This window comes from Procambarus clarkii, chromosome 67 (genome assembly GCF_040958095.1).
Source record: "Procambarus clarkii isolate CNS0578487 chromosome 67, FALCON_Pclarkii_2.0, whole genome shotgun sequence".
Lineage (NCBI taxonomy): Eukaryota > Metazoa > Arthropoda > Malacostraca > Decapoda > Cambaridae > Procambarus > Procambarus clarkii.
Window position 1 is genome coordinate 26153632 of NC_091216.1, and position 16362 is coordinate 26169993.

Here is a 16362-nt window from a genome sequence, read left to right on the forward strand (position 1 = left end):
AGTGGCCTCTCCAGGGCGCAAAGCCAGGGTAGGTTAATACGAAGAAGCTGTCACCCAAGCACCAGGTCCCCCCTCTCCACGGCGCCAAAAATTTCCAATGGAAAGGCAAACGCCAATACGATTGGTTCCAGCGCCGTCGCAGGAACTATGAGAACGAGGCTGAAGGCAACGACGAACTGCAATAGGGGCTCCAGCTCCGGAGTTGACCTCGAGGTTGGTAAAAAAAAAAAGCACAGGGAAGCCAAACCCGGAGATCGCCGTGGTCGGGACCGGAGAAGAACCACCCCAGCAAGGGCAAGAACGACCCCAGCCTCCTGAAGCAGAGCCTGGGGGGCCGCACGAGCCCCAGGAGGTGGACGGCCAGGTCCCGCACCTACGGGTTCCTGACAGAGATCCTCACAGATCTTTCACCCGAGGTCCACTTCCTTCATGACCCACCAGAAGGAAGAGTAATAATTATTAACTACTACAATTATTATAATTATTGATATAATATAATTAATTATTACTCTTCCTTCTGCTGGGTCATGAAGGAAGCCGGCCTCTTCCAAATATCAGGCCGGATGGTGGGTAAAATGGTATACAATCTACTCAATCCGGAGAGTCATGTACTCCTGGGACCACTACCGCCACCTAGAGAATAAACATCACAAAAAACAGCCGAGGGAAAAAAACCGGTTTGTCTGGTCATGACGTCACGTGAGGGAGGGCAGGTCTGGCGGACGACTGAACAAGTCCACCTACTCGCCCTCCACCCCCCCCCACCCACACACACACACACACACACACTGTGCCAGGTACACACACACACTGTGCCAGGTAAGTCCACTACGGGCTCACCATAGCCCGTGCTACTTGCCCCGCCCCTGTGCCTGGTAAGTTACGGGCTCACCATAGCCCGTGCTACTTAGAACGTGTTCCGAGTAGCTGAATCTATAACAACAACCTCTACACAAACACTCCACCAGGAAAAAAACAACCAACGATTCTGTGTTGATTCCCTCCCTACAAGATGCTCCAACGTGCTACATTCAAGTCGTAATGACATTACCATTGGGCTATTTGACAAACCGCCGACTTCCAGTTCCCGTTGGTCACTAAATACTGGATTGCACGTAAATCAGGTAAATTCTGGTAAACATGCGAATCAAATTTTGTCATTTAGGTCGACTCGCCCTTCTTTTCGAAGCAGCAAAAGTACATTTTGTCTTCAATCTATTATACAAGTGTGTCATTTTTGAATGGTACAAAGCCTAGCGCACACAATTGCGAATTTCTAACAACGAAAATTCGCTCGCCTTATTGAACTTCTAGTCCACTATTCTTGTTGTACTGATTAATATTTTCTTCAGGAGGCCTGGTCGAGGACCGGGCCGCGGGGACGCTAAGCCCCGAAACCATCAAAGTAACCATCTCAAGGTAAGCACTAATTATAGCACCATTCGTGGAAAAACCACAATTCTTTACAAGTTTCTCGCGAATATATTTTGTTGTGGCTCCCATGGTGTCTTCTCGAGGACACGGGGGGGGGGGGGGCGACCGACACACACACACACACACACACACACACACACACACACACACACACACACACACACACACACACACACACACACACACACACGTACGTACACGTGTTCCTCCAACCCCTTCACCCTCCTGAAGCTTATCGACTACGGCCTACGGAACACCACTAACAGCTCCGTCAAGTCACGCACTACAAACATCTCCAAGGACGTATTTCTTGCAACTGCAGAGAAATACGTCCAGCGCCTTGAAGAGACACTAGGCGTCGCCCTGTGGTCTCAATATTGCGGTCAACAACCTCAGCACCTCCTACACACGGCGGCGCGTCAATAGGGACTTCGTCAGTTTTAATCCATCTAAAAGCAGTTCCCATTGATTTGTATTCGAAAGCGCGTTCGTCAAGGGAGTCACTCTATACGCATGTGGCTGTAATGAGCATGGGTTCAAAGAATGAATTATGTCACATCTTGTTGCTATAGTCAGCCCATCCTCCTGTACTCGCCTAATTGTACTCGCCTAATTGTGCTTGCGGGGGTTGAGCTCTGGTTCTTTGGTCCCGCCTCTCAACTGTCATTTGTGTGTTGGTAGTACTTATACTAACGACGAGGACCGTGGTACATATATCGACGTACAACGCAATTAGAAAGTAGAAATTCGATGGTACTAAATTTGGACAAACCGGAAAAAAGATGTTATATTTATGTTGCAAAGACAAACTAACCTAACCTTCTTAGGCCTAATACACGATATATGAGGCCTAATAAAAAATGTGTGTTATTCTAGGCCTGTTATTCTACATGTGTTATTCTAGGCCTAGGAATATTTAAGTTTTTTTAGCTTCATTTTTTTCGGGCTCTTATGAAGTGAATAAGTACCAAATTCTACTATATAATTGCTTAGTACGTCAATATTTGTACTATGGTGAACATAGTTACAAAAACAACCGTGTGTGTATTATACACACACGGTAGTTATATATATATATATATATATATATATATATATATATATATATATATATATATATATATATATATATATATATATATATATGCGAACAAGCCTGAATGGTCCCCAGGACAATATGCAATATTATATATATATATATATATATATATATATATATATATATATATATATATATATATATATATATATATATATATATATATATATATATATATATATATATATATATATATATATATATTATAAAATATAAAGATGGTTTGATATAGTAGCGGCGTGGGTGTAATGCGTAAATGGCGTTGCATTCAAGGGATTGTTGCACAGAATTTTGGGAGAACGTGGCCATTGCGGCTATATAGCACTGGGAAGGGATAAGGATTGGGACGGAGGAGGGTGGGTACGCCGGGTGGACAGGCATACTGGTAAGCAGGATCAGTAGGCGGGAGAGTTGTTTGGAAAGGAGGAAAGTTTTGCAGCAGACCTTGGCCCCTGAGTCTCTGTCTGTCTGTCTCTCCACACCACTGAGCGCGCACGCACATACACAGGTATACGTACGTGTGGCTCTGTGTGTATGTATACAGACTCAAGAGATTCAAATGTACTTAAGTGTTAAAGAATGTTTAGATAGCAGCCTCAGCGGTGCCGAATGAGCAGGGCGGGTTATGATTAACGTCTTTACTGCTTTACTCGGAGTAAATGATCGTCTTGTCCTCCCCTATTCCTCTCCTTTGCTCCTGCTTCTTCATCTTTCCCTACGTATTACTTCCCTTGTCTTCCCTCCCTCCGCACTCCCTCACTAGCCGGGATCCCTCCGCACTCCCTCACTAGCCGGAATCCCTCCGGCATCTCCGTCCCCAATGGCCTTTTCCTCGCGTTCCAAACTCCCTCCCTCCCCCCCCCCCCCCACGCCGTAAGCAGTAAGCATGGCGGCCAGCAGGTGGCGCAGGTAACACCTGCTGGCCGCCTCTTAACACCTCGCTGCTTGTGGCGCATCCTGACTCTCACAAATTAAGACATATTAAGGCACCAGCACCCGGGAGGTTAAGACATCTTAAGGCACCAGCACCCGGGAGGTTAAGACATATTAAGGCACCAGCACCCGGGAGGTTAAGACATCTTAAGGCACCAACACTTGGGTCAGACTTACCTTTAGACTTCAGCACTCAGATGGGACAGCGCAGAGTTCGCAGAGAAGCAAGAGTCTGAAAAAAATAAACTTTATTATAGGAAACAAAACTTAAGAATTCAATCCAACCGACTCAAAGTGTCAATCACACATTACCAGGAGTTTCCACATGATTCTTAAGGTATTGTGGCACACAAGTGCCTACAGGAGTGCCTACACGAGGAGTGCCTACACGAGGAGTGCCTACACGAGGAGTGCCTACACGAGGAGTGCCTACACGAGGAGTGCCTACACGAGGAGTGCCTACACGAGGAGTGCCTACACGAGGAGTGCCTACACGAGGAGTGCCTACACGAGGAGTGCCATGAACAGCAAACAGTTCCGTCAGTCTAATTCTTCCAGGAAGGCTGGACAGGAAGGAGTGGGCCTGGGCTACCACCATCCCGCGTAAGGTAACAGCTGAACCACCATCACTCATGATGGTTCGGCGAGGCAAAATGCGAACCCGAGCAACCCATCTAACCTATCCAGACCGATACCTGGAATCCCTCCATATTACAGGGTTTTAGTTTTAACTTCTACGTCAAAATTTCCAACGGAGTGGCCGAGTCTGTGAAAAATGCGACGTATTAGACGAGAAGACAGACTGACTACAGAAGTTTGCCATAATCCTTGCACCCGAACGAGCAAATGAATTCAAACTCGACACTAATTGTAAGTGGCTCCATGTCATCCTTGACTGCACTCAACTCCCCCCAGTGTGACATGCTTATGTCTGAGGCTAGGCACAGTATAATGAAATAATGAGTCGAAGTTTGTCTTCTGTGGATGTCTCCCCATATTGCTCTCCGAATGCACGATAGAACTGATGAGTTAGCCAAACCTTTTGCTCGTAAATAGGGTATCTATTACCTGTTTTGACTGCATTTGAGCAGCATGAGGGTAGTACTGTTTCGGGAATAGCAAAATCTAATAGACTTGAGACAAAGTGAAATTCACACCAATAACTCCATCTATCGTCATTCTATTATGCAGTTAGAACCTCGCGTCTATAGACCATCCAAGAAGGTTGTATGACTTCTAGATGTTACCACTGCTAGGCTTAGGCTCGGCTACAAGTACCTCTGGGAGTTTGCATCATCTGCTGATGTAAATCAGACAATGTAAACTCAAATCAGCAGAACTATCCACATACTTTGCGTCATTATATAATGGAATGTGAGAAATCGCACAGTTCAGAGATAACGCCATCAATGGTGTCCAAGAAATGTGTACTTAATTTTATATATATACAAAAGTTCTTACATTCTTGTACAGCCACTAGCATGCATCGTGTTTCGGACAAGTCCTTAATCCTATGTTCCCCGGAATACGACCCCCGCTAAATCGTTTAACTAGGTACCCATTTTGTTATTGGGTAAACAGAGGCTACAGTTAAGGATTGTCGCCCAGTCAATCCTCCCCAGCCAGGATACGAACCCAAGACAAAGCGCTCGCGAAACGCCACGGATTGTTGCTGGGGATAGATTGTACTTAATTCATAATGATGTATTGTCGGGAATTTTAGTGAAGTACAGGCGACGAGTCACAATAACGTGGCTAAAGTATGTTGACCAGACCACACACTAGAAGATGAAGGGACGACGACGTTTCGGTCCGTCCTGGACCATTCTCAAGTCGATTGTGACAATCGACTTGAGAATGGTCCAGGACGGACCGAAACGTCGTCGTCCCTTCACTTTCTAGTGTGTGGTCTGGTCAACAGTGGTCTATTAATGCCTCTGGAGCCTAAACACGTGTTACTGATGCGTAGTCAGTATATTAATATTCATCTAACATTTGGGTTTAATTTACAATCCCAGTTCATCTCCCCGATAGCGTCAACACACAGAAGTTAGGCCCTGTGGCCCAACAGGATAATCCAAGGCTTATCCTTCGTGGTTGGAACATAATCTTTCACCTCTTCTGTGGAACTAGAAGAGCAGAGCCCATTGGACTGTCGGGCACACCACGGGAGACATCTCCCGTCACGCAGGGTGCAGTTGCACCTCCACAGATCACAGATCTTTTTAAGGGTATCTATTATGTTTAGTATATCACCTATGCACGTATTTAATAAGTCAATATTGACTATACGAATTTGCGAGAACGGGTTGGGGAGGCGCACGTGAATCACACCGAGCCATCACCATCAGTGGCTTCAAGAGCCACCATCAGTGGCTTCAAGAGCCATCACCACTCTGGATCATCAACATAACAGCAGTGTTGTTCTTAACAGATTCTTCTATAACACCAAAAGGTAGCCTCGTCCCACTTCGGAGGGAGTTTAAGACTCCCAAGTCTAAGTGTAAGACTAAATTTAACACTTGGTTTAAGGCTTCGAAGTGTATCTTGGAAATATATTTATGCAGCACCGGCTGCCACGTTCATTCTCTCTCCTCGCCCACTACTGAGGCTCTATATATCACCTGTTTGTCTCTCAACACAAAAATCTCTTCGCTAAACAACTTCAGACATGCCACAACCCCTCGTCACATAAGCTTCGGAGTTCTATAATGACAACACACCCTCACACCCTCGAGTCCCGACAGCCACTAAACAGATCCTCGTGCACAAGCCTTGCAGTATCAGGACTCGGATCACGCATGCGCGGTGCAGCAAGCGACCAACCCAGCCACGCGGTACTGTAAACTATTCCGGCCAAGCCAAAGAGGAAACAGAACAGCACCGTGATGCGCATCAGAAGCAACAATAGTTACATACAGAAGGCTCATAAAGCTGTGTTATTGCTATTCTCTCCCTCATTCAGAACTAGACGGTAGAACAGTATCGTCAAAGGACTATTGAGTCACTGAATTCATACAGATCGCAAAATCTACCCTTCAGTATCGAGCCATTCACGAAACTAATAAATCGTTGCGATGATTCACACCTAGGAAATACCTTTTAATATTGGGACGAGTTTCCTACAAATACACACGAACTCCAAGTTAAGTGAAGATGACATTCTTGCAGTGTTCGATTTTTCGCGATTTTACTGTACAGGGGCCAGATTCACAAAAGCACTTACGAACGTGTACATCTTTTCTCAATCTTTGACGGCTTTGGTTACATTTAATAAACAGTTTACAAGCATGAAAACTGCCTGTTCAACTGTTATTGTTATAAACAGCCTCCTGGTGCTTCGGAGCTCATTAACTGTTTAATAATTGGAAACAAAGCCGCCAAAGATTGAGAAAAGATGTACAGGTTCGTAAGTGCTTGCGTAAGTGCTTTCGTGAATCTGGCCCCTGGCGTACGAACCTAAACTATCCAATCCAAAAACCCAACCCAACCGATGCTACTCAGGCCAGAAAAAGCGTACACAGACGAGTCACAATAACGTGGCTGAAGACATGACCACCAAACCACACACCAGAAGATGAAGAAACAATGACGAATCGGTCCGTCCTGAACCATCATCAAGTCTTGTGTGATGAGCATCACATGCGGCTTGATAATGGTCCAGGGCGGACCGAATCATCGTAGTTTCTTCATCTTCTGGTGTGTGGTTTGATCATCAAAAACAACGTATATTTGAAAAGCAATGAACTGAAAACCCACATACACCCACACCCACACATGACAAAGGCAGCTCGACCGCGCGAGTCGTGCTGGAACGCTCAACAGCCGCCGTCAACCATGATATCAAACAAAGATGCTGCTGACTGTACTCTAGGAAACCGGACCATACGGTACAGGGTGGCTACGGTACACGCACACTGGTGCACACGCACAGGAATCTTATAGCTCCAAGTACAAACCTGGAAACTCAAACCGAAACTGTCTCTTTTCCGCTTGTTACAACTTGTAATAAAGTTGTTACATCTTTGCTTAACGTGTTTATGACGTATTAGAACGTTGTTACAACTTGCTATATTGGTTGTTAGAACTGGTTAGGTGTTAAAACTTGTTCGAACGTTGTAGCAACGTCGGAGTTTCGATGTGTGTTTGGCGGGAAGCGACACGCCAATCTTGACGGTCCGCAAGTTTCAGCCCAGCTTTTACTAAAGGGTACATTAGTAGGATAGTTTCTTGACGTTGGGGAAACGTTAGGGTGACGAGCTGAGCATAATAGATGTGGATCGTTGGATTGTTTTAATCGAAGGTTGGACATATATGGGCGTCTAGAGTATAAATATTGTCTCGCTTGGGCCAATAGGCCTTCACGGTTTCCTCTATCGTGTTTTTGTGGGTTAGGAGCCAAAGAATAACCACAGAGCGTACTTCTAAAAGGTGGATACACCGCCTCATAGCCTCAAGCCAGCACGCCAACCCACACTTACACTGCATTCCGGGTTGTTCTACCACACAATCCTCCACCTATACTACATTTTAGGTCTTTCTACCACACAATCCTCCACCTATACTACATTTTAGGTCGTTCTACCACACAATCCTCCACCTATACTACATTTTAGGTCTTTCTACCACATAATCCTCCACCTATACTACATTTTAGGTCTTTCTACCACACAATCCTCCACCTATACTACATTTTAGGTCGTTCTACCACACAATCCTCCACCTAGACTGTATTCCGGGTCGTTCTTCCACGCAATCCTCCACCACACAAACGTTATATTGAAAGGATAATGTTACAATAGAAGTTTTGGGGGTGGGGGTGGGGGGGGGGAATATTACGGAGGATCCATGCCGTTATTAGTAAACAATAGTCCCCTTGCACCATTGAGGTCTGGATGATTTGTTTACACGGACATTTTGGGAGGCCGCGTCCTTGGTGATGAATGGCGAGCCATGCTGGGGCATTCTAGCGTCGATGATGACTCGTCACGGAACGATTGTAAATGTAAATGAAATATAAGTCATTAAATATAATGACTTGTAAATCCCAGTATAGCCAGAGCTCTCTGTGTACCTGGGTTTTCCTTTGCTCGAGATGTCCATATATATATATTTTATGAACTATAATTCCTTTTTCATTTAAAAAGATGAAAATAAGTTTGAGCGGTAGCAAGTACTTGTCTATGGGAGAGGGAGAATGATATAGTTTGAAGGCTGTTATGAATGTCAGATATAGGCAGGTCGTCACTGCCTATATCTATGGTGATATAGTCACCTTAGATATAGTATTGTGCAGTCGAAGGTCAGGCTAGAATGTATTGAATAGCCTGTAACATATCTTAAATATTATCCATTCCTAGTAATGTATGATCATGGTGGAAGTCATATATATATATATATATATATATATATATATATATATATATATATATATATATATATATATATATATATATATATATATATATATATATATATATATATATAACTGAAAATAACTGAAAGGGTTCGAGTCACTTCTGGGGTGTGAGTTTTCAGTTGCATATTGTCCTGGGGACCATTCAGGCTTGTTCGCATATTATATATATATATATATATATATATATATATATATATATATATATATATATATATTATATATATATATATATTATATATATTTATTTATTTATATATATTATATATATATATTCATCCATGGTTCGTTTACTATAGGGAACGAGTGGGGTCTTAACACCTGAGAAAAGAAGGCATCCATATATGTCATCACTACTCTTATAAACAAACCCAAACCTAGCCTCACCCAACCCCATCTAACCTAACGAAATTAAATGATCGAATTTTTGGTTTCGTGTATGTCGAATACATTGTGTGGCGTCAAGGCGTTCGTGCCGACATAAATTTTGGACCCTACTGCCCAGGGCACCCGAGGCCCGAACGCGACAACAAGTTTATATATGGAATGACGCGGGTGTCCACTATTAACTTGCGTGTAACACGAACACCAGTTCAACAAGCACAGTCACACGTTCTGGCTATATATATATATGCCTGCTCATATCATGTACACCTGCCATAATGAATCACAGGTGTTAAGTGGTGAGTACAACGGCGTTGACAGCTGGTGCCTCTTTTAGGTTTCACCAGCTCCACCTCTCTAACCCAATATTTAGGTTAGTTTCGGCTATGTTAGATTAAGTTAGGCTTGGCTACGCTATGTTAGGCTAGGCTAGGATATGTTAGGTAAGGCTAGGTTAGGCTAGGTTAGATAAGGCTAGGCTATGAACATATTTTAAATTAATAGGCGAGCTGAGGAGGCTTCATATTCGAACAAGACCCGCATGATTTGTTTAAAGTACGAAACAAGTTTTAGTAAATTATATTTTAAAACGACACTTTTCCTGTCATAGTTGTGTACGCGGTCAAAATACTTGCTAGAGGTGTAAAGATCAAGATTATCGTGTTCCCTCTTCTCTGTTCTCACCTAATTGTACTTGCGGGTTGAGCTTTGGCTTTCTGGTCCCGCCTCTCAACTGTCAATCAACTGGGGTACATATTCTGGAGCCTACTGAGCTCTATCAAGTCTACATTTGAAACAGTGTATGGAGTCAGCCGCCTCCACTGCCTAATACATTCCATTTGTTAACTACTCTCACACTGAAAGAACATCTTTCTGATATCTCCTTGGCTCATTTGGGTACTAAGTTTCCATCTGTATCGCTGTATCAAACAGCGATTAGGATAATTGAGGAATATAGAACTAGGCGCACGACTAAGATGTGCACTTTGGAGAAAATATTTCCATTAGACTGGCCATACATCATAATACCCAGGACCAAGATGCATTAAGCACTTACGTAACCCTTTACAAAACCTGAACATCTTACATCACGGCTTAATTTGCTTTTATAAAAACAAAAAAAAAAATTGAGCTACGAGGTTGTCTGAAACAACTATAACCTTGTAAACAGTTGTATAAATACAGACTTAACCGCCATGCTCGAGGAAAGATGCGAAGGTTTCGTAGGTGGAGACTTAAACCCTTGAGGAACCCCTTGAGTCAGGTCACCTTGGACCTCCACTGTACCGAGGAGGAGGTGGAGGAGAGCTGCCTCGACTGACTCGCCTCATTCTAGGAAACATTTAAATTTTCAGCGCTAGGCTAATTTTCTCCTGTATAGCTGTTCTTCCTCTTCCCCAACTTTTCTATATAAATATTAAGGCATTTTTAAGCGTAACTTGTAGATGCTGATTACGTGCTAACGAAAATTTAATCACTAGTTAATTTGTTTATAATAAATTAATCAGTGCTTATTGTATTAAACTATGACGTCAGATGTAGAAACAGAGCTTCAAGATTTCCTGGATTTATCATAAACATCGCCACAAGGTATATTGTTAATACACACGCGCGCGCATACACACGCACGCGCGCGCGCGCGCACACACGCACGCACGACCTAAATGATAAGACTGATGCTGGAATCTTGCCTACGTCATGCGAGCCAGTGGCTGCACCACTCGACCAACACACTACAAACGCAACAGACATTTGACTTGACCTCAGGCTAGGCTCATTAAAGCGGCGGCTGGCCCACCAAAGATCCACACATCAGTTTTAACGTACTATTAAAAATATAATGAAGTACCGGCTCACAAACATAAATTTCATATGCAAGGGCTTCTAAAAGGTTGGGTGGGTTGCTTGGGTTCGCACGTTTCCGATTAGATTAATAACTTGGAGTTTTACAGAAAAGCAAATCAAGAGATTTGAATTTTCGAATTCAAAAATTAATTTTCCGCGTCACCACCTGCCGAAGGCCGCTCCTGCGCCGCCGTCTGGCGGTAGGTCTCTACACACTACGATGGCCTTCAAGATAAGCTGAGGTGGAGACGTCGGGTGGTAACCCTGGTGTACCTAACACCAGGTGGAAAGGTGGGAGTCAAAGGGCTCGAGCTCGATCCTGAAGGTACAAATGGGTACATATGCACAGACACATACTATAAGGAAGGGTAGAAGAGCCGTCCTTGGACGTTAGAGGCGCGGAAGAGTCGCGGGTGTCCTAGAATGATTTTTGTTTACCCTGAGTGAGTGAAGACAATGGCCTTGAGGGAGAGAGAGAGAGAGTAGGATGTAATTCAACAAGTGTTTTAAAGGTAATTACATACAGAATGGTCGGGGAAATTCCTTTATTTCCTTTGGACAATCTATAGCTGTTAAGATGGAGCTCAGGAGCTAAGATCTGGAGCCTACAAGCACGTCTGCGTATACCACAAGCACGTTTGCGTGTACCACAAGCACGTCTGCGTGTACTACAAACGCGCCAGGTACCGTAGCCAAGATAAACAAAACATCTGCGCTCGAATAACCTAGAGAACGTGCGTCAATTCTCTGAAAAGCAACACGCGTCACGCAACAATAAAGCAAGACATTATCATCTTGTTCTTCTTCGCGTCGTGAGTGACCTTGAGGTGGCATGTGTCAAGGATTGATAGCTACGAGCGAGTGCAACAGTGGGAACATAAGCTGGTGTTCCCAAGTGGCAAGACAACCCAGTCTTCGGCACTAACATTGTCAACACGCGGGTCATCTTAAGACGCGCCACACACAATTGTGCATGAAAACCGGAAATTGAAAATCGAAGCAGTAAACCCCCATCCCCCCCAAAAAAAATGTAAAATTTTATCTGCTCATGAACAACGAGGGTAAAGAGGTTGACGGTATTCAAGTACCGGTTGTACCACTGCCACTGGTCGTATGTACCGGTGGTGCCCCTGGTATGTACCGGTGGTGCTACTGGTCGTATGTAGAGTCCCTCAATATTCTCATACCAACAGCCTCATCAACAATGGTCGTGTTGGGCGGGTCTACTGAACATTATTACAATGTCTGGGGTCAAGATCTTCCACGCAAGGTCGGCGACTGCCTCCGCCAATGAGGGGAGAGAGACGACTTAGTTTGGGAGAAAATGGGGGGGGGGGGGAAGGGGGGAGGAGAAGAGTCTATCTGGGTTGGTAGAGGTTGGAAATTGGTCCGTATATCTATTCCAATTCACCACACCAACATCGACGATGTTCTCGCTACGCCAACACCTCTACATTATTTTGTTCCGAATTCACGATATAAATCGGACACTAGAACCGGTAAAAGAACTGTGGAAAGTTGTCCCCCTCTGCCCAAGGTTAGAACTTGGTTGTTTTTATAGATTCAGCTACTCTGAACAAGTTCCAAGTAGCACGGGCTATGGCGAGCCCGTAGTGGACTTCCCTGGCACAGGAGCGGTGCCTAGAACTCGGGTCGTCCGCCCTTGTGGATCATCCCGTGAAAAACAATAGTTGTCCTTATCAGCCCCTCATAATGAGAGACTGATGAAGTGCCACGAAACTGGTTATATCAATACACTAAGAAATAGTAAGAGTTTGATAAATCTTTGCGGAAATCACTGGGGCAGGACGAGGATGGCACCAGCGTTCTTGGTGGGGGCCTGACAGCTGAGTGGACAGTGCTTCGGATTCGTAGTCCCGAAGTTCCGGGTTCGATCCCCGGTGGAGGCGGAAACAAAAATGGGCAGTTTCTTTCACCCTGATACCCCTTGTTCACCTAGCAGTAAATAGGTACCTGGGAGTTATACGGTTCCTACGGGCTGCTTCCTGGGGATGTGTAACAAAAAGGAGGCCTGGTCGAGGACCGGGCCGCGGGGACGCTAAGACCCGAAATCCTCTCAAGATACCATAAGATAACTCAAGATAACTCCCCAGACACGCGCACCTTAACCCACTGGACCACGAGATGCTATAATTTAACCCGAGATCCGCTCGAATCCAACACCAGAGTGTAAGCGGGTAATTTGTCAAACCTTTGATTGGTTATATTAAAAGTAGTCATCCTGATGCATTAAACCACCGTGATATTCGATTAAAATATATAACATTTATACAGAATAACCGCCCAACCCCTTGGGCTGGACGGTAGAGCGACGGTTTCGCTTCAAGCAAGTCTGCGTTCAATCCCCGACCGTCCATTGGTTGGACAATTCCTTCCGCCCTGTCCCATCCCATATCCTTATCCTGACCCCCTTCCAAGTGCTATATAGTTGTAATGACTTGGCGCTTTCCCTGATAAATCCCTCCCATAAAAAGTATTTATGTGTACGTCTGATACCATACTACTGTAAAGGAGGAAATGTATATGTTTATCTCTCAGAATGTTTGGTAATATGTTTATTGTTTGTGATGTGTGTCTATGTATGTATTAACACGATGTACTGAACGGGGTGAGAATAGCTTGAGCTACCTCATCCCTTTGTGTGTATTTTACCTCAATAAACTTATTTCAATTCAATTTAAATTTAAATTTCAAATCCCTCCCTTCCCTACTCACAAACCAGATAATTAGTAAACAGAACAGAAGTGGAACAGAACTCTAGGCACAGACTGCCAAGCCTCGACTTAAGTCATTCACAAATTTTCTTTGTGACGATGAATAAGCTGAAGAAATTCCTTGAACCTTGACACAACAAAGGATATCCTGAATAACAGCCATTACAAGGTATCTACATTTCATTCATTCACTACGACAAGCCAGATAAACTATCCAGAGTCTTTACAATTAGCCAGTTCTCTAGGCAAAAATAATTATGTTCAACAGACAATATCCAACACAAATACATCAAATAATTATAAAAAAAATACATCAAATACCAAGAAATAATAAGGAAATATTTTTTTCGAGCCGGCTATGGGCGCCACCTGGCACTGGTTACGGAAACTGATTCACGAATTGTGGATAAAATGCTAAATATAGAACTTAATGAAGGATTTCAAACATACGTTTTGGTCAAAATTCTGCAGAAACGCTCTCAGAGGGAAAAACACAACCAGTCCTTTAATTCCTTTACCATATAAAAGTCCCAGAGGAGTGCCATCAGGGGGAGTGCCACCGGGGGAGGAGTGCCACCGGGGGAGGAGTGCCACCGGGGGAGGAGTGCCACCGGGTGTAGCAGTAACAGCCAACACTGATCTCCAAGGTTAACATTAATATTAAACTTATCAGAACTTTATCGTTCCGGTTTAAACAATTATTCAAGTTGGAAACTTCGCTGGTACCCATCTCTGCGAGACCAAAGGACTGTCATCAGCATCTCGGGAATGACGGATATTGGCTAATGACCCATCGTGACCCCCCCCCCTAACAAACAACTACCTGAATCGACTAAACCAATTCCTTAGACTTAATTATTTACACAAACTTCGTCAAAGTGTCTTGGCAAGAAAGCACAAAACTCTGGCTGAAGACGACTTAAAACACAGGAGCAGAGTAGCGGCAACCATATAGATATGTCCGTCAACAATGGTCGACGTATACAATAAACACCTGTGCTTGTTGATGAATAACTGACCACACCGTGTTGAAGGGTCAGGTGTTGTGACGCGCGACGGAGGATGTCTGGGTCGTCTCTGCTCGCCAGGAGCCGGCTTAAGCCACTTCCGTCTGCGACAGGTAGAGATCTGTAGCGGATTTGTTCTTGAAAGTGAAGGTATGTAAATAAGGCGCCAGGAGCTATGTAAATAACTTTTACTAGGACGGGTGCCCGGGATAGTGTGTCTCCCTATCATAGGGATGTGATTGTCTGAGCTTGATAATAAACATTCCATGTGTGTGTGTGTGTGTGTGTGTGTGTGTGTGTGTGTGTGTGTGTGTGTGTGTGTGTGTGTGTGTGTGTGTGTGTGTGTGTGTGTGTGTGTGTGTGTGTGAGAGAGAGAGAGAGAGAGAGAGAGAGAGAGAGAGAGAGAGAGAGAGAGAGAAAGTAAAACAGCGAACAGGTACAGCAGTGGTGCATACAGGAGAGAGAGCACGCCAGGCGACAGTAGGCAGGTACAGACACATGTACACAGGTGTGCACCCCTACACTTGTGAGCCACGGCGACCGTTCGTCAGCAGCTCAACGCGCCTTCACTGCATTACACACTTGAATTAACGTTTGGAAAGCACACCTGCTACCCCTCCTCCTCCGTCCTCGAAAAGTTTAATGCGTTGTCAGATATATATTTGAAAGTACTCAAGCCTGACCCGCTAGGAATGGGGTCAGCCATTGGTACAAGACCCGGGTATATGGGTGGAAAGATTGAAGTGGCTTGCTCATTCCATCATCCCGGGAACCCACGGCCAAGCCAGGGGGCTCATTCCCCCCAAGGAGAACTAACATGACTACACATTTATCCTATAACCACAGAACAGATGAGGATGTTTCCACGACCCACGGGTCAAGCGACGGTGTCTCATTCCTCGAATGTTAAGCGCAAGAGAATGTAATTCCTCATGAGAGATGAATACGTTTAATTACTCTAAGAAGTGACAAGTGAAGATCTTTATCTCACCAACGTTGCTACCTTATTTTCTTCAAGGAGGAGGTAATCAATGATCAATATTATCCACAGAGGCACGCGATCAAGGAACAACAACATCACAACTACACGTTTTTAAGGTTATTACGACATTTAACAAATTAAAATGATCAATGATCGTGTGACTGCGTTGCACAGGTATTGGGCAAGTCCTGCACCACGCTGACTCCCATGGTCACTGCCTGTCTCCTCTCCTCTGGCCCATGTTGATCAACACCTGTCATTATTGATCCAGTAAACTGTGTGTAACTTCCTCTCCAACATCCCAGACTTCATCACACCTCATGCCTCGAAGACCGGATGTTTAGTCTCAACATTATCTAATCTGTAGTACAAAATGCAATACGAAAACGTTCAAGGCATCTTGGCGTCTCGATTGTAACGTCTTTAGAACCCATATTATAATTATTGTTGCGGCCAAGTGATTACTAATCTAGTTAAATTGTCTTTGTCAAAAACACCAGGAATTTGTGCAGCTGTTATGTTGAGAT

The 16362-nt window shown here is 44.3% G+C and overlaps 1 protein-coding gene across 3 annotated transcripts in view; it reads right to left on the minus strand.

Annotated features, from left to right (window-relative positions):
- LOC123767639 (sodium- and chloride-dependent glycine transporter 2) overlaps positions 1 to 16362 on the minus strand; it is a 39539-nt gene that overhangs the window by 20648 nt on the left and 2529 nt on the right. The window contains exons 1-2 of one of the 3 annotated variants that reach the window (XM_045757470.2): positions 6190 to 6262; positions 3644 to 3698 (exon numbers count right to left, since the gene is read on the minus strand). The gene's annotated coding sequence lies outside the window, so the exon portion shown is untranslated. Of the gene's footprint in view, positions 1 to 3643; positions 3699 to 6090; positions 6263 to 16362 lie in introns of those variants that run through there. The other 2 variants (XM_045757469.2, XM_045757468.2) reach the window with 2 other exon arrangements.